Source organism: Mesoplodon densirostris, chromosome 2 (genome assembly GCF_025265405.1).
Source record: "Mesoplodon densirostris isolate mMesDen1 chromosome 2, mMesDen1 primary haplotype, whole genome shotgun sequence".
NCBI classification, from domain to species: Eukaryota; Metazoa; Chordata; class Mammalia; order Artiodactyla; family Ziphiidae; genus Mesoplodon; species Mesoplodon densirostris.
Genome location: NC_082662.1, coordinates 7,222,506 through 7,241,893, shown reverse-complemented (window position 1 = coordinate 7,241,893; position 19,388 = coordinate 7,222,506). Strand labels below are relative to the sequence as shown.

The window sequence follows — 19,388 nt, the reverse complement described above, 5'->3', positions numbered from 1 at the left end:
CAGCCACGCTACCCAGTGAAGGATGGTAGAGCTGTTGTGTCAGCCAAGAGGGGTCTGCAATGCCAGCCTGGAGCCCCATTTGATTTTCGTTTATTGTGGTAAAATACACATAACCTGAAGTTTACCATTTTAATCATTTTAAAGTGTATACTTCAGTGGCATTAAATACATTCACCATGCTGTGCAACCATGACCATTATTTAGTTCCTGACCTTTATCATCACCACAAAAGGAGCCCCCCACCCATTAAGCAGCTACTTCCAGTTCCTTCTTCCCTCCAGCCCCTGAAAATCACTTGTCTGCTTTCATTTCTTTATGGATGTACCTATTCTGGACATTTCTTTTCTTTTTTTTTAAATGAAAAAAAGAACTTAAAAAAAATTCTTTTTTGGCCATGCCACATGGCTTGCGGGATCTTAGTTCCCCGACCAGGGATTGAACCTGTGCCCCCTGCCATGGAAGCCCAGAGTCCTAACCACTGGATCACCAGGGAATTCCCTCTGGACATAAATAAAATGGAGTCATAGAATATGCGGCCCTTTGGGTCTGATTTCTTTCACTAAGCATGTTTCCAAGGTTCACCCGGGTGGTGGCGTGTGCCAGCGTTTCATTCCTTTTTATGGCTGAGTGACATTCCATTGCATGGCTGTGCCACCCTGTGTACATCCAGTCGTCTATGGACACACGTGTGGTTTCCACCTTGTGTGAATAGTGCTGCTATGAACATTCGTGTCCAAGTTTGTTTCATGTATTTAATATTAAAGGGGTAAATGTTAAGGCCTACCTAGAAGAACAAAACACCAATTGCTCAAGTACAGGAAAGTTCTGTGCCCCAAATCTGGAGTTTTCCTGCATTCTCATCTCATTAAGGACCGATGGTGTGATGCAGTTCTTGGGGAAGTAGATGCACGAGTGCAGTCACTGGAGTATCTTTTGCTCAGCTTGGATCAGAGACCAGAAGCGCATTGGCTGTTTACTCTTGGAGGGAGAGCAGTGTCTTAAGAACAAGTCCCTCTTTTTTGTTTTTGTTTTTTGCGGTACACGGGCCTCTCACTGCCGTGGCCTCTCCCGTTGTGGAGCACAGGCTCCGGATGCGCAGGCCCAGCGGCCATGGCTCACGGGCCCAGCTGCTCCACGGCATGTGGGATCTTCCCGGACCGGGGCACGAACCCGTGTCCCCTGCATCGGCAGGCGGACTCTCAACCACTGCGCCACCAGGGAAGCCCGAACAAGTCCCTCTTTACCAGAAGTACCAGCCCCTTGGTGTCCCGGCTGATCGGCCACAACCATTGAGGCATTACGGGTTCCACAGGAAAGGTGAGGCCTTGGGTTCAAATTCCAGTCCTGCTGTTTCCCGACTGTATGGCCAAGTTTGTTACTTAACCCATCCAACCCTAGCCTCCACTCCCTATAATGGAAACCTCCTAGGATGGTTGTTTCAGAGGAAATAAGATAATGTGGCCAAGCCCTCCGGTGTTACCTGCCACATGGAAGATGCTCCACGGACGTTTGCAGGGGCCCTGGGATGCTGGAACGACCAGCGGAGGTGGCTGGCATGGGCCCAGGGCTCCAGGATTACCTGCTGAGCCCCACGGCTTTGTTCCTCAGGTTGAATGTGCTTTAGGCAGAAACAGATCATAACACAAAGCAGTTTCCTCTTACAGCTTGATAAAGAGGATCCAGGGAGAGCAGGAAAGCAGGCTGGGAGTGGGGAGAAAACCCACGCTCAGATAGAGCATGTAATACCACGAGTATCGCAAATAGGCTCGATCCAGCCAAAATCGTGTCTGCAATCAGGCTGATGAGAAGTCCTTGCACAAAAATAGCACCCTTGGAGATAAGAAGATGTTTCTTATTGGGAGAATTTTCTTTTGGGTCTTCACATGGAGAGTTCACCGGCGACTCTGGAGGGAATTTTGAGGAGAAAAGGCAATAAAAGTGATGAAGAGGCTGGAGGGCCTGATTATGAGCAAAGATGAAACGACAGCTTGGCCGTAGCACAGATTTTGGGGAGACTCGGCCTCATCTGGCAGATGTGAAGGGTCCCAGATGGAACGAGAGGTTGGGAAAGTCTGGGAGGATGTAAGTAGGAGTAAGGGTGTGATATTATGAAAAGAAAGCGATAGGCTGTGGATCAAGATGATTTCTGGGCAAAGAGCCTGTTTAGGAGAATAATAGCATCCCAAGGGCCGTAGACATGCTCCAAGGCTCGATACAGCTAACATTTGACAAGATCAAAGTCTTAGAAGCTGCTCTGTTGGAAGTGGCCACCTCCTCCCCAACTCAGATGTTTCATCTCCAGGCCCCTTGTCTCTTTCACAAGTTTGGAAATGCCGTGTGGGTTTGCAGCCCAGGTCTTCAGGGCGGTGGACGGGGCTCTGGCCTGTGAACACAGGCTCAGAAGACAGCTTAGCAAAGAGGAGCAGACGCATGAGCCGGCTGGAGAGCATCTTTATCCACCCAGGGAGCGAAGGATGGATGGAGGACCAGATGAAGGGGATGCTGTTGGAATACCGGGGTAAACAACCAAGGCCCTCCTGGCCTCCGGTCTGAGCTGAGCACACACTGGGCTGGTCCCTCCCAGGCCAGTCTCTGATTTCTCTGGCTCCTCTGCCCACGGGGTCATGATGCCTCAACGTTTCCGGCTGACAAGGCACTTTCATGCCTATTACCTCCTTTATCATTGTTACTACTTGAAGCTGACCTTCAGAGCGGCAGAAGTATTCGCATCATTAGATTTGCTGATGAGGAAATTGAGGCCCGCAAAGAGCAAGTGACTTGATCGGAGGCAGCCAGCTCTCCCAGACCTTGCACGTATAACGCAGAGACCACGGCGCATGACTCCATGCCCGTGACACCTACGAGGGCAGCGCTTCGCTGAACTCCAGAAGGGTGCCTCTGGGAGGAGAAGTGGGTGGCTGTGGGTGGACAGGGGTTGGAGAGAGATTTACTGTATTCCCCTTGCGTACATTAAAATTTTTTAAAAGTATATTTATTATTTTTTGGCCACGCCACATGGTTTGCGGGATCTTAGTTCCCCGACCAGGGATTGAACCCCGGGCCCCAGCAGTGAAAGGGCCGAGTCCTAACCACTGGCCCATCAGGGAAGTCCCCCCTTGTATACATTTTAAATTCGAGGCCATATACATGTAGTACTTATTGAAAACTAATATTTACAAGAAAGAAAGAAGGAGGGGACTAGGGTACCTGGGACAAAGGTGCTCCCTTTGTGGTGGAGGAACTGAGCTCAGGGAGTGGGGTGTGATCAGGCAGGCCAGTGTCAGGAATTTGAGTTCTATCATGGCTAGCTGTGTGGCCTTGGCCAAGCTACTTAACCTCCCTGGGCCTTTGTTTCTCAGGCCCTACCTCAGGGCTCTCCTGAGGGGCAATGAGTGAAGCGCTTCAGTGGTGCCTGGCAGACAGACCCCTATTAAAATCATGTACTCGTCCATGGAGATGGGCGCCACGGGAGGGCTCTAAGCAGAGGCGTGACTTGCTCTAGAGCTTATGCTGTCACAGTGTCCCTCTGGCTGCTGTGTGAAGGGGGGTCAAGCAGAGACCAGGGAGAGAGGAGACCAATTAAGAGGCTTCGGCCTCCATCCAGGTGAGAGGCCAGTGGCTGGGGCCAGCAGGAGCAGTGAGGGTGGTGAATGTATTTTGAGAGTCTGGCCAATAGAATTTTCTGATGGATTAGACAGGGGCTGAGAGAGGAAAAGAGGGCTCAGGGGCAACCCCAGGGTTTGGGGGCATGGCACCTGAGATGGGGAAGCCCGTGAGAGGAGCAGGTGTGGGGCATGGAAGCCTCGAGATGCCTGCCCCATATCCACCTGGAGGTATGAGTGGGAAGCTGATGGCCTTAAAGCCCCGACGTGGGGTGAGCTCACAGTAGGTGTGAGGGTGGATGGAGAAAAGAAGAGCCCAGGCCTGGGCCCTGGACCAATAATCTTAGGGACTAGGAGAGGAGGGGGAGGGGAGGGGGGGAAGGAGAGGGGGAGGAGGAAGGAGAGGGGGAGGGAAAGAGGAAGGCTGAATTATTCCTACAAGCCTTTATTGAGCACCTACCATGTTCCAGGCCCCGTGGAGGCCCTGGGATGGGGATGGAAAGCCCAGGCTCCGCAATTAGGAGCTTCCAGGCTGATGCCTGAGGCCAAGGAGCAAACCGCTGTCCTCAGACTTGGCATCAACGACACCGGGGCCCAGTTTTGGGGCTCAAGCGATAAAGAGAAGGGCATCTAAACCTGACTGTGCATTGAGAGAGGCTTCCCAGAGTGGGATGCTTGAACTGGGCCTTAAAAACAATCAAGCGTAGGAAAGGGAGGAAGAATGATCCAGAAGAACCCACAAGAGAGGTGTGAACTGAGCACCGCAGATGTTACGTGGGGGTCCATGGTGGGGGGGGTCCAGGGGCCCCTAACTGGAGGAGTGCAAGAAGCCTCGTGCTTGGGTTTGATCCCAAGGGTTGTGCAGCCATCATGTCAGGGGTGGTTGGCCAAATCCAGCTACAACCTGTTTTTGTACAACCTGAAGACTAACGGTGGTTTTCACCTTTTTAAATGCTTAGGAGGGAAAAAAAGCAAAAGAAGAATGTTATTTCGTGACACGTGAAAATAATATGAAGTTCAAATGTCAGTGTCTATAAATAAAGTTTTACTGGGACAAGCCAGGCCCATCCTTATGTACTGAACAAGGCAAAGCAGCCGTGGCAGAGCGATGGTCTCAACCGGGTGGTGGGACCTGGGGACTTAAACAGCGGGTTGTCCCGTCCTTTACAGGACAGACGTGGTGAAGAAGACAGAAGTCGGGCCCTGGTGGAGTTTCCATCCGGGTGAGGCTGTCCCAGTCCAGAAGCTTCCCCTTTCTGAGAGCAGAGACCATTTGGAACATGATCCACTCCTGCTTCTAGAATTTCACCTGTCCATTTTCCCAGGAGAGAGTCAGTGCTCACGAGGGAGGCTGCCAGCTCCTAGCCGGGCCGCCCTCTGAGGCTCCCTCCCAAACCCCTGGGAGAGGTGATGAGGCCGCTGGGGCCTCAGAATGTTCTCTCTGGCTGGCGTTCACGTGGTGGTCAGCGGTCCGGGCGGAAGGGACCACAGGGGTCCTGGAGCTCCCTCTCGGAGCCCATCCCCCCTCACTGGTAGAAGGAGAGGCCCTTTACCCAGTGTCAGGTTTCACTGTGTTGCTTTTCCTTCAAAAACAAACAGTTCATTCAAGTTGAATGGGGGTGTAAAACCTTGTTCTGAGGGGTGGGAGGCCACCTCCTGCTCTGCACTGCACAGACCCTTGTGGCTCCTGGAGTCCACCCCTGATGGCTGGTGGACAGAGATAGAGCTATCCGGCCTGAGAGTCCTACAGCCCTGCGTGGAGCCCTCGGCTCGGCTGACCTCTGACCTCAGAGTCATTTAGATCCCGGAGGGCTGGCTAAGAGCAGGACCAGAGCCAGACTGCTGGGGTACAAACAGCACTCTGCCACTTAGCAGCTGTGTGACTTTGGGCACCTCAACCTCTCTGTGACCCCCAGCTTCCATAAAATATGGTTATAATAATACCGACCCCACAAAGCTCTTATGAGAATGAAATGGCTTAGTGTTTGTTCATAGAACAGCGCCTGCACCGAAGGCTCTGTAAGTTCTTGTCACATAAACTAAATCAGGGAGGGCGAGAGCCTCAGAGGGACCCCGGCTCTCTCGTTCTCTCCCAGGTCCCAGAGCACTCTGTCACTGTGCTCTTCTGGCACTTAGCAAATATTTTTTGTTTTTGGCATGCTGCACGGCTTGCAGGATCGTAGTTCCCCTACCAGAGATTGAACCCGGGCCCTTGGCAGTGAAATTGTAGAGTCCTAACCACTGGACTGCCAGGGAATTCCTGGGCACTTAGCTATTTTTAACTCATATTATTGTTATTGGGTCCAGGGTGGGCACTGCCTTAAATCTCTGCAACCCACACACTACCTAGCACAGCATCTGGCTCATAGTGGCTCTGGATGAAGGTTTCATAAATGAATAAGTGAATGAAACATCCCTCTTCTCCCACATTAATAGACTGTTCCTGGAAAAATGAATCCTTAAGAAGCCACCTTTGACTCTGGCAGCTGGGTCTCGTGCTCGCCGGGGCAGCTGGGTCTGGTTGGGAGCTTGTAGGGTCACTGAGTGACCCTGGAGGGGAGTACAAGGGCCATGCAGGCGCTTCAAATGCAGGCAGGTGTCTGGTGAGTGACTTGGCTTCTCAGAGGATGAGGCTTCCAGTCCGCCCGGTCCTGACCTGCTGATCCCAGGAGAGAAGCCAACAGTGGGTTCCCCAATACCTGCCAGAACAGTGGGACCCATTCTCCCTGAGTAAGTCCTAGGATAGGCCGGGTCATTAGAATTCTAGGGTCCAGGTGTGCAGTTGGTCCAGGGAAGTTAGACCAGCAGTTGCAGGAGGCACGAAGTGTCCAGAGAGGCAACTTTTACTCCCTGACAAGTGACTGGAGGGACTGGTGGGGGAAGGAAACCACTGGGAACCAGCTAAAGTTGCCTATTATTGAGACAAAGGCAACTGTGCATCTTCATCCTTTGACTCAGGATAGCCAGTTCCCAATGTCCACAGTACCCAGCTCAGCCCCACCCCAACGGTTCACACCTTAAGCAGCATCCAGAGGGGCGGTCCCTTCTGGGACACCCAGAAACAAGGAAAAGCGTGCCTGGCAGGCTCCTAGCCCCACCCTGCCACTGTCACCTCCCGACGCCCCTCTCTGCTCACGGAGGCTCAGACATTGCATTTAAGTGCATGGAGCCAGCTAGCCAGAGGCAGGCAGAGGCCTGACTTGATTGCCTTGGCCGGTCTGCAGATCAGTCTTCGGTGAGGAAGGGGGGACGACAGATGACCCCCTCTGACAGCCTCCGGGCTCTCACATTTAAAGACATGATTGTGGCTGCTACGAAAAGCCTTAGACAGGCTTTGGGTGGCATCGAAGGGCCTGATCAGGATCATCCCAGGCTGGGGGAGAGATCCCCATGCTCCCCGGCATCAACAGTAGGAGTCAGAGGCCTCCCTGTGAGCGGGTCCCATCTCTCCCCATCCTCGCCTTCCCCCATCCATGGGCGGGGGTGGTGTGGCTCCAGGGAGGGGAGGGCTCCAGAGTCCAATCTCAGCCAAAACAAAGACCAATCACTGAAATATTAGACATTGCATCCTTTTTTTTTTTTTGATTTTCAGAATCTGAATTTTTATTTTTTTATTAATTACTTTTTATTGCAGTATAGTTGCTTTACAATGTTGTGTTAGTGTCTACTGCACAGCAAAATGAATCAGCCACACATATACATATATCCCCTCCCTTTTGGGTTTCCCTCCCATTTAGGACACCACAGTGCATTAAGTAGAGTTCCCTGTGTTATACGGTATGTTCCCATCAGTTCTCTATTTTATACATAGTATTAATAGTGTATAGGGTCAGTCCCAATCTCCCAACTCCTCCCACCTCGCCCTCCCTTCCCCCTTGGTATCCATACATTTGTTTTCTATGTCTGTGTCTCTATTTGGACATTGCATCCTTAAGTACAGGACAGAACAGAGCTGACGCTTGCCTGGATGAAGGCTGCTGCATAAATTTAAATCTTTGGGAAAAACTTGGGAAATAAGCTTTCTTTTAAAGCAGTTCAGGGACTTCCCTGGTGGTCCAGTGGTAAAGAATCCGCCTTCCAATGCAGGGGATGCGGGTTCGATCCCTGGTTGGGGGAACTAAGATCCCACATGCCTCGGGGCAACGAAGAGCCCGCACCATATCGGAAGATCCCGCAGGCCTCAGCGAAGACCCCACATGCCGCAACTAAGACCCGACACAGCCAAAAAACTGAAGGAAAAGAAAAATAAAGCAGTTCAGCCTCACTGTGGCCCAAGCACTGTACTTTCAGCAGAGCCAGGCACACACTTGGCCCTGGAGGATCCCTATTTGGGCGGGGTGGAGACCAGACATGGGCAGATAATGAACAACAATGTGTGGGCAAGATCTGTGGCTGAATTGCTCGCAGGGCTATGTGGAGCCCGGGGGACATGCCTTTCTGCTGGAGGAGAGGTGGGGCACTGAGTCAGGGAAGGCTTTTTGGAGGAGGTAATGCCTGAATCAAGTGATAAGGGATGAGTTAAGTGTTTGGGAGTCGGGTGGGGGTGATGAGAGCATTCTGGAGAGAGGAGACAGAAAGAGCAGAGACCCTAAGGTAGGAAAAGCATTTTGTGTGTGTGTGTGTGTGTGTGTGTGTGTGTGTGTGTATGAACTGTGTGGCTGGCATATTAAACAAGGAGGGGGTGTTACAAGAGATGAAGGAGGAAAGAGACAGGGCTGCATCAGGAAGACTGTATGTTCCTTGCTAAGGAGTTGTATTTTATTTCATAAAGGATGGGAGCATGCAAAGGCAGGTGAGTGAAATGCCACATGTATTGTTTGGGTCTCTTTTAGTTGCATATTACAGAAACCCAGTTCCAATCAGCTTGATCACAAAAGGATGCGATCGACTTTCAAAAGTGAAATGTTTTGAGGATAGTGCTACCTTCAGGCAGAGTTGAATCCAGGTGCTCAGACAGTGTGGACAAGAACCAGCCTCCTGCTGAAACCGACTAATTTATAATTAAAATAATTTATAATTAAAATTTATAATTTTAAATTTTATAATTATAATTAAAATTTATTAGTCATTATAATGACTAATTTATAATTAAAATAATACCCAGGTTTCTGTTCTTGGTCTTCTTATTCCTCTCTGTCCTAAGCCATACCTGTTTGATCATGTTTGCCTAATTAATAAGGAATAGTGAAGGTCATGTGCCTTGAGCCACAGCTTTCCAATAAGCATCACAGTTTATGTGATGTTCTGGGATACCTTCTAGGTCAATATGACCTGTACAGATTATGTCGACACAGATGCCCCCCGGTTCACAGACCACAGGTTCAAAGACACATAGACCACAGATGATTAAGATGATTAACCCCAGCTCCTTTGTTCTTCCCCTTTAGAAATCCCTAACTCAGAGACCAAGTTGGAGTGGATCTGAGACTTGTCTCCCATTCCCTTGCTTGGTGCCCTGCAACAAAATCCTTGCTTTGTTGCAAACTCCCGCCCTCAGTTTGGCTTTCTTTGCTTCGGACACACGAGCCCTTTGCGCGGGTTCAGTGCTTTGTCTCTGCTTTCCTTCAGGTGGGTTTCTTTCCCAGGTGGGTACTCCTTCCATGGTGACAAAGGTGGCCGCCAGCAACCCCATTCTCCCATTCTGCTGATTCAGTGAGCCAAGCAGAGAAGCCACTGGCTCCAGAAGTCCTGTGGCTGCTCTCATTGGGGGAGATCGAGTCACAAGCCCATCCCTGAACCAATCACGCTGACTGATTTTCGCCAGGTTTGAGTCATGCGCCCGCCCCTGCACGCAGCGTGTGGGCAGCCAAGTGGACTTAGGGGAGCGGTGGGGTGGCTTCCCCAAAATGAAATGTGGGCGCTGCGACCAGAAGAGGGGGAAATGGGGCGCTGGGCAGCTACGAACAACAGATGTCTAGTTTCATATTGTATGGCTCCATTTATATGAAATGTCCAGGACAGGTAAATCCAGAGACAGAAGGCAGATTGGTGGTTGCCAGGGGCTGGGAGGAGGGGGAACGGGAGTGATCGTGGTTTAATGGGCAGGGGGTTTCCTTTTTGTGTGATAAAAATGTTTTGGAACCAAATAGAGGTGGTGTTTGCACAACACTGTGAATGTACTAAATGCCACTGAGTTGTTCACTTTATAGTAGTTCATTTTATGTTATGTGAATCCCACCTCAATAAAAAATTGTTTAAAAACCACAGAAAAATGGCATACCCAAATTACGAGAAGAATTTCTTTGAAGAGGCAATAGATGAGGAAAATGTGACTCTTATATTGATTCCAGTGAATGAGGGACTTGTTGAAGACCATCAAAGGGAACCAGGTGTTTCTTTAACTTCAGAAGTCAACGTGGAGGGACCTCCCTGGTGGTCCAGTGGTAAGACTCTGCGCTCCCAATGCAGGGGGCCCGGGTTCGATCCCTGGTCAGGGAACTAGATCCCGCATGCATGCCGCAACTAAGAAGCAGTCTGCGTGCCGCAACTAAGAAGTCTGCATGCCGCAACTAAATGATCCCGCGTGCCACAACAAAGATCCCGTGTGCCACAACTAAGACCCGGCACAGCCAAAATAAATAAATAAATAAAAATATAAAAAAAGAAGTCAGTGTGGAGCCACCGAATACAAATGATCAAGCTCATCCTCCTCAAACAAACGAAGAGTTCAAGGCTTGCCCCAAATCTAGTTGTAGTAAACCAGTTTATCCCTTGCCGACCATGATGCCTCCAATTAAAAAAGTGAGTTGGGACACCTTATGGAACTGTACCGATGGCCAGAAAATAGGGATTTATCTGAGACTCCAGAAACATGCTTATCCTGCAAAAGATCAGTGTATTCCTCAGTCATCACAGGAGTCCAGATTGCAGTCACGTTCAAGGAAATGCAAGATGGTGACCAATAGAACAGGTGTTCGGAAAAGTAGGATGAGGGAGAGCAGGAAAGGTCTACTGTGGTTGGAGTGATAACTTCAGCTCAGGAAGCCACGTTGGCAGCATGGTCAAGAATTGCTGCAAGAACGTTCAGCCTAAGGCTGTGAATTCACAGCTCCTTCCCACCTCTGTTGAGTCCTTTCTGCCACAAGCCTCAGTTGTCCAGTGGTGTGTGGTCCCTGGCAGATCGCTCTTGGCAGACACAGAAGGTTGGGTTTGCCTGCAGTTCCATGCGGGTCAGGCCTGGGTGCCTGACACTCCCTGGAGGATGATCTCTCTTTATGTTACTTGCCTGCACTTTCCCATCCCCAGACCCAGAAGATAATGTGTTATACCCTGAATGTGCTAAGAGGAATAAGAAAATTAGGAAAAGATAAATTGCAATGGGGAAGAGGAAGAAGCCTGGTTTGGACATACCAGCATCATTACTTTTAGATGGTCCATGTTGGGAATTCCCTGGTGGTCCAGTGGTTATGACTTGATGCTTTCACTGCACAGTCAAAAAAAAAAAAAAAAAAGGAAGTTAAAGAAAAAAAGGAACATAGGACTTCCCTGGTGGCTCAGTGGTTGAGAGTCTGCCTGCCGACGCAGGGGACACGGGTTTGTGCCCCGGTCCGGGAAGATCCCATATGCCGCGGAGCGGCTGGGCCCGTGAGCCATGGCCGCTGAGCCTGCGCATCCGGAGCCTGTGCTCCACAACGGGAGAGGCCACAACAGTGAGAGGCCCGCATACCGCAAAAAAAAAAAAAAAAAAAAAAAAAAAAAGGAACATAGATGGTCCATGTCTTAATACAAAATAAAAGGTTACCAGAGGGGAAGGGGGAGGGGTGGGTGAAATTGGCGAAGGGGCATGATTGTATGGTAATAATGGAACTAGACTTATTGTGGTCTATTATTTTGTAGTGTACACACATATCGAATTACTATGTTGTACATCTCTAACATAATGTTATATACCAATTTTACCTCAATTAAAAAAATGTTTGTTAGAAACAAACAAACAAACAAACAAACCCCAAACACAGTGGATGTCTACTCTCCGGGCATCCTGGGATGCTTCCTTATTTCACAGGGCCGCCTGGATGGTGTGACTCCTTTCCTTCCTTTTTTCCCTGTTCTTTCCCTTCTTAAACCTCAGAGGGTTTGGGACTTGCAGTGAATTTTAAGCCAGAGGTGATTCTGGGTGTGGCCACTGCCCACTGCAGTGGCCCTGGAGACCTGGGTGGTTGGTCCAAAAGCTGAGCTCATGTCTTTTCATGAGACCTGGTACAGAGGGCTCTAATGAGGTGCCAAGGACGTCTTGTTCACCAGCTGTACCTGTTTTCCTCCCCGCTTTGGGTGGTGGACAGGAGCTGTACTCCCTAGGGTACGAGGCTGCAGCTCCAATTGGCCGGGAAGGCTTGGAATGCCGGATTTCCATCATCGCTTGGCACTGAGCGTGCACAGATGACGCCACTATGAAAGGGCTGGTCTTGGGGAAAAGCTATTGGCGCTGGAATTGTAAAGGGGAAAGAGGGTTTGGGCTCATTCTCTGGGCCTGTCCAAATCCTCCATGCTGGGGTTTGGGCAGAGCCCAGAGCTGCCTTGGGGCTCTCCCAGAATGAGCTTGCATTAGCTCCTTCAGGAATGGGAGTTTGAATCCAAACACTCCTCCTTGGGTTGCTCGGCACCAGCTGGCTGTGGTGGGAAGAGGCCCTCTGGTCCCTGGCAGGCCTGGCCCTCTGGGCTCATCTGGCACAGACACGGGGAGTGGTCCTTCTGGCTGAGCTGTGCTCCCTGCTCCTGCCTTGAGCTGTGACGGGCTGATCTTAACCCCAGGGTCTGATCTCAGTGATGCTTCGGGGATTCTCAGGACATGGATGGTTGTGGACCCACCTGCATCACGTGTACCTGGTCATCTGGGGTTTAGGGTCCTGTTTACAATGCAGATCCAGCTGACTGGGTCAGAACCTCTGAGAGGGATTTTACAAACTCCGTTCGGGGATTTGTTCACCAGCTGAAGTTAGAGAGTGACTGGAGGATGGGACGGTGTTTTGCTCCCCAAAGCTGAGGATTTCCTACTTGTTTTACCTCCTGCCTGGACGTGCAGGGTAGGAATTCTTGCAGATGCTGGTCTCCGGCAGAAATATTACAGTGGTTCCTGGGGCCATGGGGCCTGAGTTTGAATCCTGACTCCGCTCCGTCACTTTCCAGCTGGGGGGACTCCGGACCAACCACCTTGCTTCCCTGGTCCCCGGTTTCCTCATCTCTAAAAAGGGGTCCTTCAGGAATTCCCTGGTGGTCCAGTGGTTAGGGCTCCGTGTTCTCACTGCTGAGGGCCCGGGTTCAGTCCCTGGTGGGGGAACAAATATTCCACAAGCTGCACGGTGTAGGCAAAAAGTAAAAAAATAAAAAAACTAAAAAGGGGGCTCTCGAAATTCATGTCCACCCAGGCCCTCCGAATATGACCTTATATGGAACCAGGGTCCTTGCCTATGTCATTAATTAAGGATCCCCAGATGACATCAGCCTGGATTTAGGGTGGACCCTAAGTCTGATGACTGGTGTCCTTGTAAGAAAAGGAGAGTAGGGGACTTCCCTGGTGGTGCAGTGGTTAAGAATCCGCCTGCCAACGCAGGGGACACGGGTTCGAGCCCTGGTCTGGGAAGATCCCACATGCCATGGAGCAACTAAGCCCATGTGCCACAACTACTGAGCCTGCATGCAGCAACTACTGAAGCCCATGCACCCTATAGCCCATGCTCCGCGACAAGAGAAGCCACCGCCGTGAGAAGGCTGCGCACCGCAATGAAGAGTAGCCCCCGCTGGCCGCAACTAGAGAAAGCCCCTGCGCAGCAACGAAGACCCAGTGCAGCCAAAGAATAAAATTAATTAATTAATTAATTTAAAAAAAGAAAGAAAGAAAAGGAGAGGAGGACACACGGAGATATACACAGAGTAGAAAAGGCCATGTGAAGACAAGGCAGAGAGGGGAGTGATGTGGCCATAACCAAGGAAGGCCTGGAGCCCCCAGAGCTGGAGGAAGCCAGAGAGGATTCTCCCCAGCAGCCTTCAGAGGGAGCATGGACTGCCAACACTTTGATTTCCAGCCTCCGGCCTCCTGAACTGTGAGAGAAAGAATTTCTGTTGCTTTAAGCCACCCCGTTCATGGTCCTTTGTAATGGGCACCCTAGGAAACAAAAACACTCCCTCAAAGGACAGTCATCACCTCGAGCATTTGACACACAGCATACAGAAGGGGCTCAATCACTGTGTAGACGGAACAGCAGAGAGGGCAATAAATTTTCAGGGAGCAGCCCGTGGCTCTGCAGAGGACCAACCGGTCAAAAGGAGCATCCCCAGTGTGTCCGGCCCGGCCCTGCTGGTGCACTGCCTCACTCCACTCCCTCCCGGCTTCCAGAGGCTGGAGCCTGGGCAGGGAGCCGGGAGGGAGCAGCACCAAGGAGAGGGCCGGGAAGGGCAGCCCTGGCCCCGGGCGAGGAATGCAGCCCCGTGAATCATGACGGGCGGGCCAATGGCTGCCTGCTGACATATCACACCCCAGGGGCAAGACAGTGGTGACCTAATGCTGGTGTCAAACACTCAGGGCCCCTCCCAGCACCGCCCCCATGCTTCAACGTTGCCCAGAGGGAGCTGTCCCCACCCCACCCCTGCCCAAGCTTGTGTGCTCTTCCCTCCCTTGCACACACAGCAGGACAAGCAGAGCGCCTGAGCCAAGACTTCAGTGGAGGTTTATTATTTGGATGCTTCGGAATGGGCGAGGCGAACAGTTTCCACTTCCCCGAGGGCAGAGGGCAGTCGCATCGTAAATCCTGGAATACGCACTGCACATCTGCCACGGCTGCCCGGGGAGAGTGTGATGGGATGAGCTTCGCAGGGACAGTTCCCTGGGCTGGAGTCCCACTCTCTCTCTCTCTCTCTCTCTCTCTCTCTCTCTCTCTCTCTCTCTCTCTCTCGCCTCTGTCTATAAAAATAATGGCCTACAGATGGGGAAACTGAGGCCCAGAGCTGCTAAGGACCTGTTATCCACCTCCAAGTCAAAGAGCTTCTCGGCAACAGAGCCGGAATTGGAATGGAGAATTTATCTTGGGCAAAGTTCTGTTCTACTTCCTGGACCAGGGTCGTCATCTTCTCGGCCACTGCTGCAAATCTCGGCTCACCTGCTCCTGGGTCCTGGAGGTGTCCCCACCCCGCCCCCACCCCCGAGTCAGGGCATTGTGGCTTCTGGGCTCTAGAAACAACTCTTATTTTCTTGGCCCTCGCCTTCCGAAAGTGAGTATATCTTACCTTCAGCAGTGATTTGAGCTCCATGAATTTCCTCTGTGCCCACTCCACCTTCAGAGAGAAAGTTTTCCCGAGGCTCTGGATTGGGGTTCTTGGCCTCTGTATCACCACACGACCGTGAGCAAGGATTTTAGGACAGTCTGTCGAGACCGGGCATCTAGTATGGTGAAGGGTCCCTGAGCATCCGGGGCACACGCAGCCCCTAACCTGTGCTCCGTCCCCCAGGAGAGAGCTCCATGCTTCTCTGCTGGTGAGCCAAGTCCAAGTCCTCGCAAGGGCTTTGACAGGCATCTGGAACACCGGGCAGGGCCACTTAGAACTCCCCAAGGCTTCTGCTTATTTATTTTACCATCATAACCTGAAGCCAATATTTAAGCATTACCAAGGCAACAGCCCCAATCTCCCAGCCCTCGGCCCCCGGCCAGCCCCACATGGAGGGGACAAGGGCAGGAGGGGAACGAGGAAAATGAGTCAACCGTCCCCCCACCCCCCCGACCACCTGGGAAAACAGTGACCCAAAAATCAGATCCCAGCTTCTCTTACAGGGTAACTGTTCTTTTCGGGGGGCCTACGACTCGGCGCTTTTCACACAACAGGAAGAGAATCGAGCAAGACTCTGCCCCGATATTTTATTTTGTTTTCACCATTATGGTTGGAAACGAGAGGTTCTTCCAACGTTTTATTGAAGCATAATGTGCATGAGGAAAGTGGACAAGTTATAACGGTCCAATTTTTTTTTCCGCAAAGTGAACTCTTCCTTTCACCAGCACCCCAACAAGAGCAGCCCCTCCAAAGGTCCCCTGTCCCCTCGTCACTATGCCCCCAGGGTGACCATGATCCTAGCGGCTCACAGTTTTGCCTGTTTTTGTACTTCACATAGAGGGAAGTGTACGCTATGTTCCATCTTGGGTTGAAGCCAGCAGCACGTTTAGGTTCTAGGAGGTTCCCGTGGCCCTTCTCACCACCATTCCGGGGAGGAGAGAACGCAGAGGAGGAGAAGACACCTTCCCTGTCCCACAGGCCATGTGGGTGTCAGGACAGGGACGGAGAGCATGTAGAGAATGGGGTGGGGGTGGTCTGTTATTAGAAAAAAAGCCACAGCATCCTTTTCCCTTGTGCTGTGGATCTCGAGTCTCCACCTGACGTGCATGATGGGAGAAAGGAGGGGGCCGCAGGGTCACAACAAAGCCTGCCCAGTGGGTCTCCAGAGCCCCATTCCCAGAAGTCCTCATGTCTCGTGGCAGGACGCTGGGGGCACCCACATCCTCTTTACTGTCCAGTGAACCTTGCCACTGCAGGGCTGGCTCTGATCGCCCTTGTTTTTATGCCTGGTTGGGGCAGGGCAGGGATGACCCTAACCTGGGTGTCTTGGTGGGGTTGGCAGTCCTGGGCTCCGTACCCCTGTGTAGCCCCTGCTGCCGCGCGGATTTCACTCTCTGTCCCAGGATTGAGGAACGGGTTCTTTCTCTCTCTCTCTTTCTTATTCGGGGGGGTCAGCTTGCGGGATTTTAGTTCCCCGACCAGGGATCGAACCCGGACCCCCTGCAGTGGAAGTGCAGAGGCCTAACCACTGGACCGCCAGGGAAGTCCTGAGGAGGGTTTTTTTCTTGGTGCTTCACATCCCTTGGGCCAGTGAGTATCTGCAGAGAAGGACCAGTTTTCAACATTTCCAAGCCATCACAGACTGCTGCCTTTATGAAATACAATAGCCGTGACACAGGTGAGAAAAAGAAATGGAAGAAATAAAAGCCATCCAAAATACAAGCTCCCACTTCTTTTCTTATTATTAGACTCAATGGTCACAAAATTGCATTTCACAAAATCTAACAGGACAAACCTAACGAGGGGCAAAAGGCATATAGAAGTTTCTGAGTGCTGACTCTCGATTTCTATACTTGTTCTGTGGGTTGTGGGCATGCTGTTCGCTGACCAGCGCAGGTCTGTGGGCCACACTGGGAGCAGCCTTGCCTTAGACCGCCCTCTGCCCCGCCCTGGGCTGACCTGGAGTGGTCCCTGCTGTTTGCATCTGCCTGGGGCCCCCTTCCCAGCTCCTTGCAGGTCCCGTCCTCTTCCTATTCCCATGTATGTTGCTTTAGCGGAAGTAAAAGAGAGAGAGAAACCTCTGCCCACCTTGTATGAGACCCTGAGTGCAGAAGCCTCGCTCTTTTCAGTTCCTTACAGATCCTTAGGAATTGCACCTTGCTTCTTTTGGCACCTCGTGGCTTCTCTGCCTTAGATGTGGGACAAGTTTCCTCTGGAGCTGGGTTGGAATACTACGCAGCTGACCTGAAGACGGCGCCACACCTGGATCCTCCCTCTTCCCTGTGCTCCCCCCTCCCCCAACCCACTGTATCCTGGCAGCCCGATGTCACCCTCCGGGAGATGCTGAGGGCGTGGGAAGGGGGTTCCTGGAGGGGGTACGGGGCATCTCTGCCCCCTCCTCGCTTAAGAATCTCCGTCCTGTGGTTCAATCCTGAGCCCACACGTCTTGGGCTTTTCCTTGAGGGAAGGCTCTCAGGATCCAAGTGGGCTGGCAGCTTTATCCCGGCTGAGGTCACCACCAGGGACGTAACCAAGCCCTCCGCCCACTACGTCCTCGGTATTCCCACAGGAAATCCGTGGTCTCAGTTCCTTTCGCTCAGGGACATGTCTGAGGCTGCTCATCTTCCCTCACCGTTGCGGAGGGACAGCTTCCCTGTGACCAGCCACGGTGTGACCGGCCCCTCCAGAGGGCAGCCCACGTGACCTCTCTGGCTCTAAGAGCCCCCAGCCCCATCCAACCAGTGTCATGGGTACGTGTGGGATGGTGAGGAGGGAGGAGGGCGTTTTCTACCTGCGATTGGTTTTATTGGGGCTTCTTTTGGGACAGGTGGGCTCAGTGAGGACCCAGTAAGCCCAGCCAGAGACACACGCAGAACCAGTGGCATTGGGATTTACGAGCTGTCACCGGTCCTGCTGTGTACAAGCCTTCCTGCCTTTCCCTTTCCTCTCCTCATTTTTCTGCTTTTTTTTTTTCTTTTTAATAACCCTGGCTGCATATTTTCTCTAAACCAAACCATCTGTTTACTAACTTTTCTAAGCAGTACTAAAGACAGCAGAGACCCGAGAGCCCCTTGGGTCCAGGAACCTTCTCTGGCTGTCCCCAGGTGGCCCAAGGAAGGAGTTAAGTGCCCCAGAGTGGTGCCTGGAGGTCGTGTGTCCGGCAGGGTCCTTTCCTTTCTACCTGAAGTTGCCTGTGCAAGGCAGTGTCTCCTTGGAAAGGGGCTGTGTCTGCCTCTCCACCGCTGCCTTTTGCAGTCGATCACAGGACAGTGGGGTCACCTGCCCGCGGCAAGCTGCCTGCTGGATGTGGACGGAGCTGGAGCTGAGGCGCTGGGCAGTGAGGCTGCTGGGCCATCCGGGCTTCCCGGGTGCCAAGTTCTTTCCGAGGGAATGTACTGAGTTACGAGGACGGGTGAGACCAGGAAAACATTTCGACAACAATGCCGAGCGCCTAGGTGACAGAGGAAAAAAAAGAGGAGTCTGTTTGGGAACAGATTTCGGCCCTCACATCCAAGGCATTAGTAATTCAAGCAGCAGTGAGTGTCATATTTACTTGGGAAAGTATGAGAAGTCAAATAACAATGTTCTCTTCACAGCTTTCATCATCGGCGTGCTGGGTTCCCAGTGCAGGCAGCCACCTAATCATAAACAGGGGTGCGCGCTGCCATCTGGCAGCAAGGGTGACCGTGCTGCTGGCAGTGGGGACCCAGGCCCCTCAGTGCCAGGTGGACTCCATCACCAGGCCTGGTGTCAGCCGCGCGGCCCCTGGAAGCCCAGAATGTCCCCCGCAGTCACTGTTGTCAGGACGGCACCACCGCACACCGCTTGGACTAGGAAGCAGCCAGGGTTGGTGGTGCTGACAGCAGCACCATGTCTGGCCCAGCAAGCTGACCAGAGGAAAGATGAAGTCTTAGGTCAAAAAGCCTCCACTTTATTGTGTTATGTCGTATCATTATTATTATTTTTTTGGCCGTACGGCATGGCTTTTGGGATCTTAGTTCCCCGATCAGGGATCGAACCCGGGCAGTGAAAGCACTGAGTCCTAACCACTGCATCGCCAGGGAATTCCCTCGTGTTATGTTTTTTGTTGGGAGAGAAGGATGGGAAGTGAGAGGGAGGGTGACCAACCATCCCGGTTTATCTGGGACTGAGAGGGTTCCGGCCTACAGGACTTTATGTTCTAAAACTGGGATAAGCCGGTCACCTTGGTGGAGGGGATGTTCACAGCAGGAAAAGGCACAGGCTTCAATGTCAGCATTCATGGTTTGCCCCTAACTCACTATTTGCAAAATGGGGTAACCTCCCCGGGGTTTATCTATAAAAAGGAGAGACTGACTATTAGGGGAGGAACAAACTCAACTCTTTACAGGCAGGGTAGATAACCTGACAGGGAAAGGGGCAGGTCTGGGGACACAGGTGGCCTGTGGGATGGTGACGACCAAGGAGACCTGGAAAAGAGGCTCCTCCCCTCAGCCAGCCCATCACCTCCAGGCAAAATGCGGGCCCTGGGCTGCCAGACGTCTGATT

At 51.9% G+C, this 19,388-nt stretch overlaps 1 pseudogene; it reads left to right on the top strand.

Annotated features, from left to right (window-relative positions):
- The first annotated feature begins 2,430 nt into the window (after positions 1-2,430).
- Positions 2,431-10,912, top strand: LOC132502349 (developmental pluripotency-associated protein 2-like; annotated as a pseudogene).
- The last annotated feature ends 8,476 nt before the right edge of the window (positions 10,913-19,388 follow it).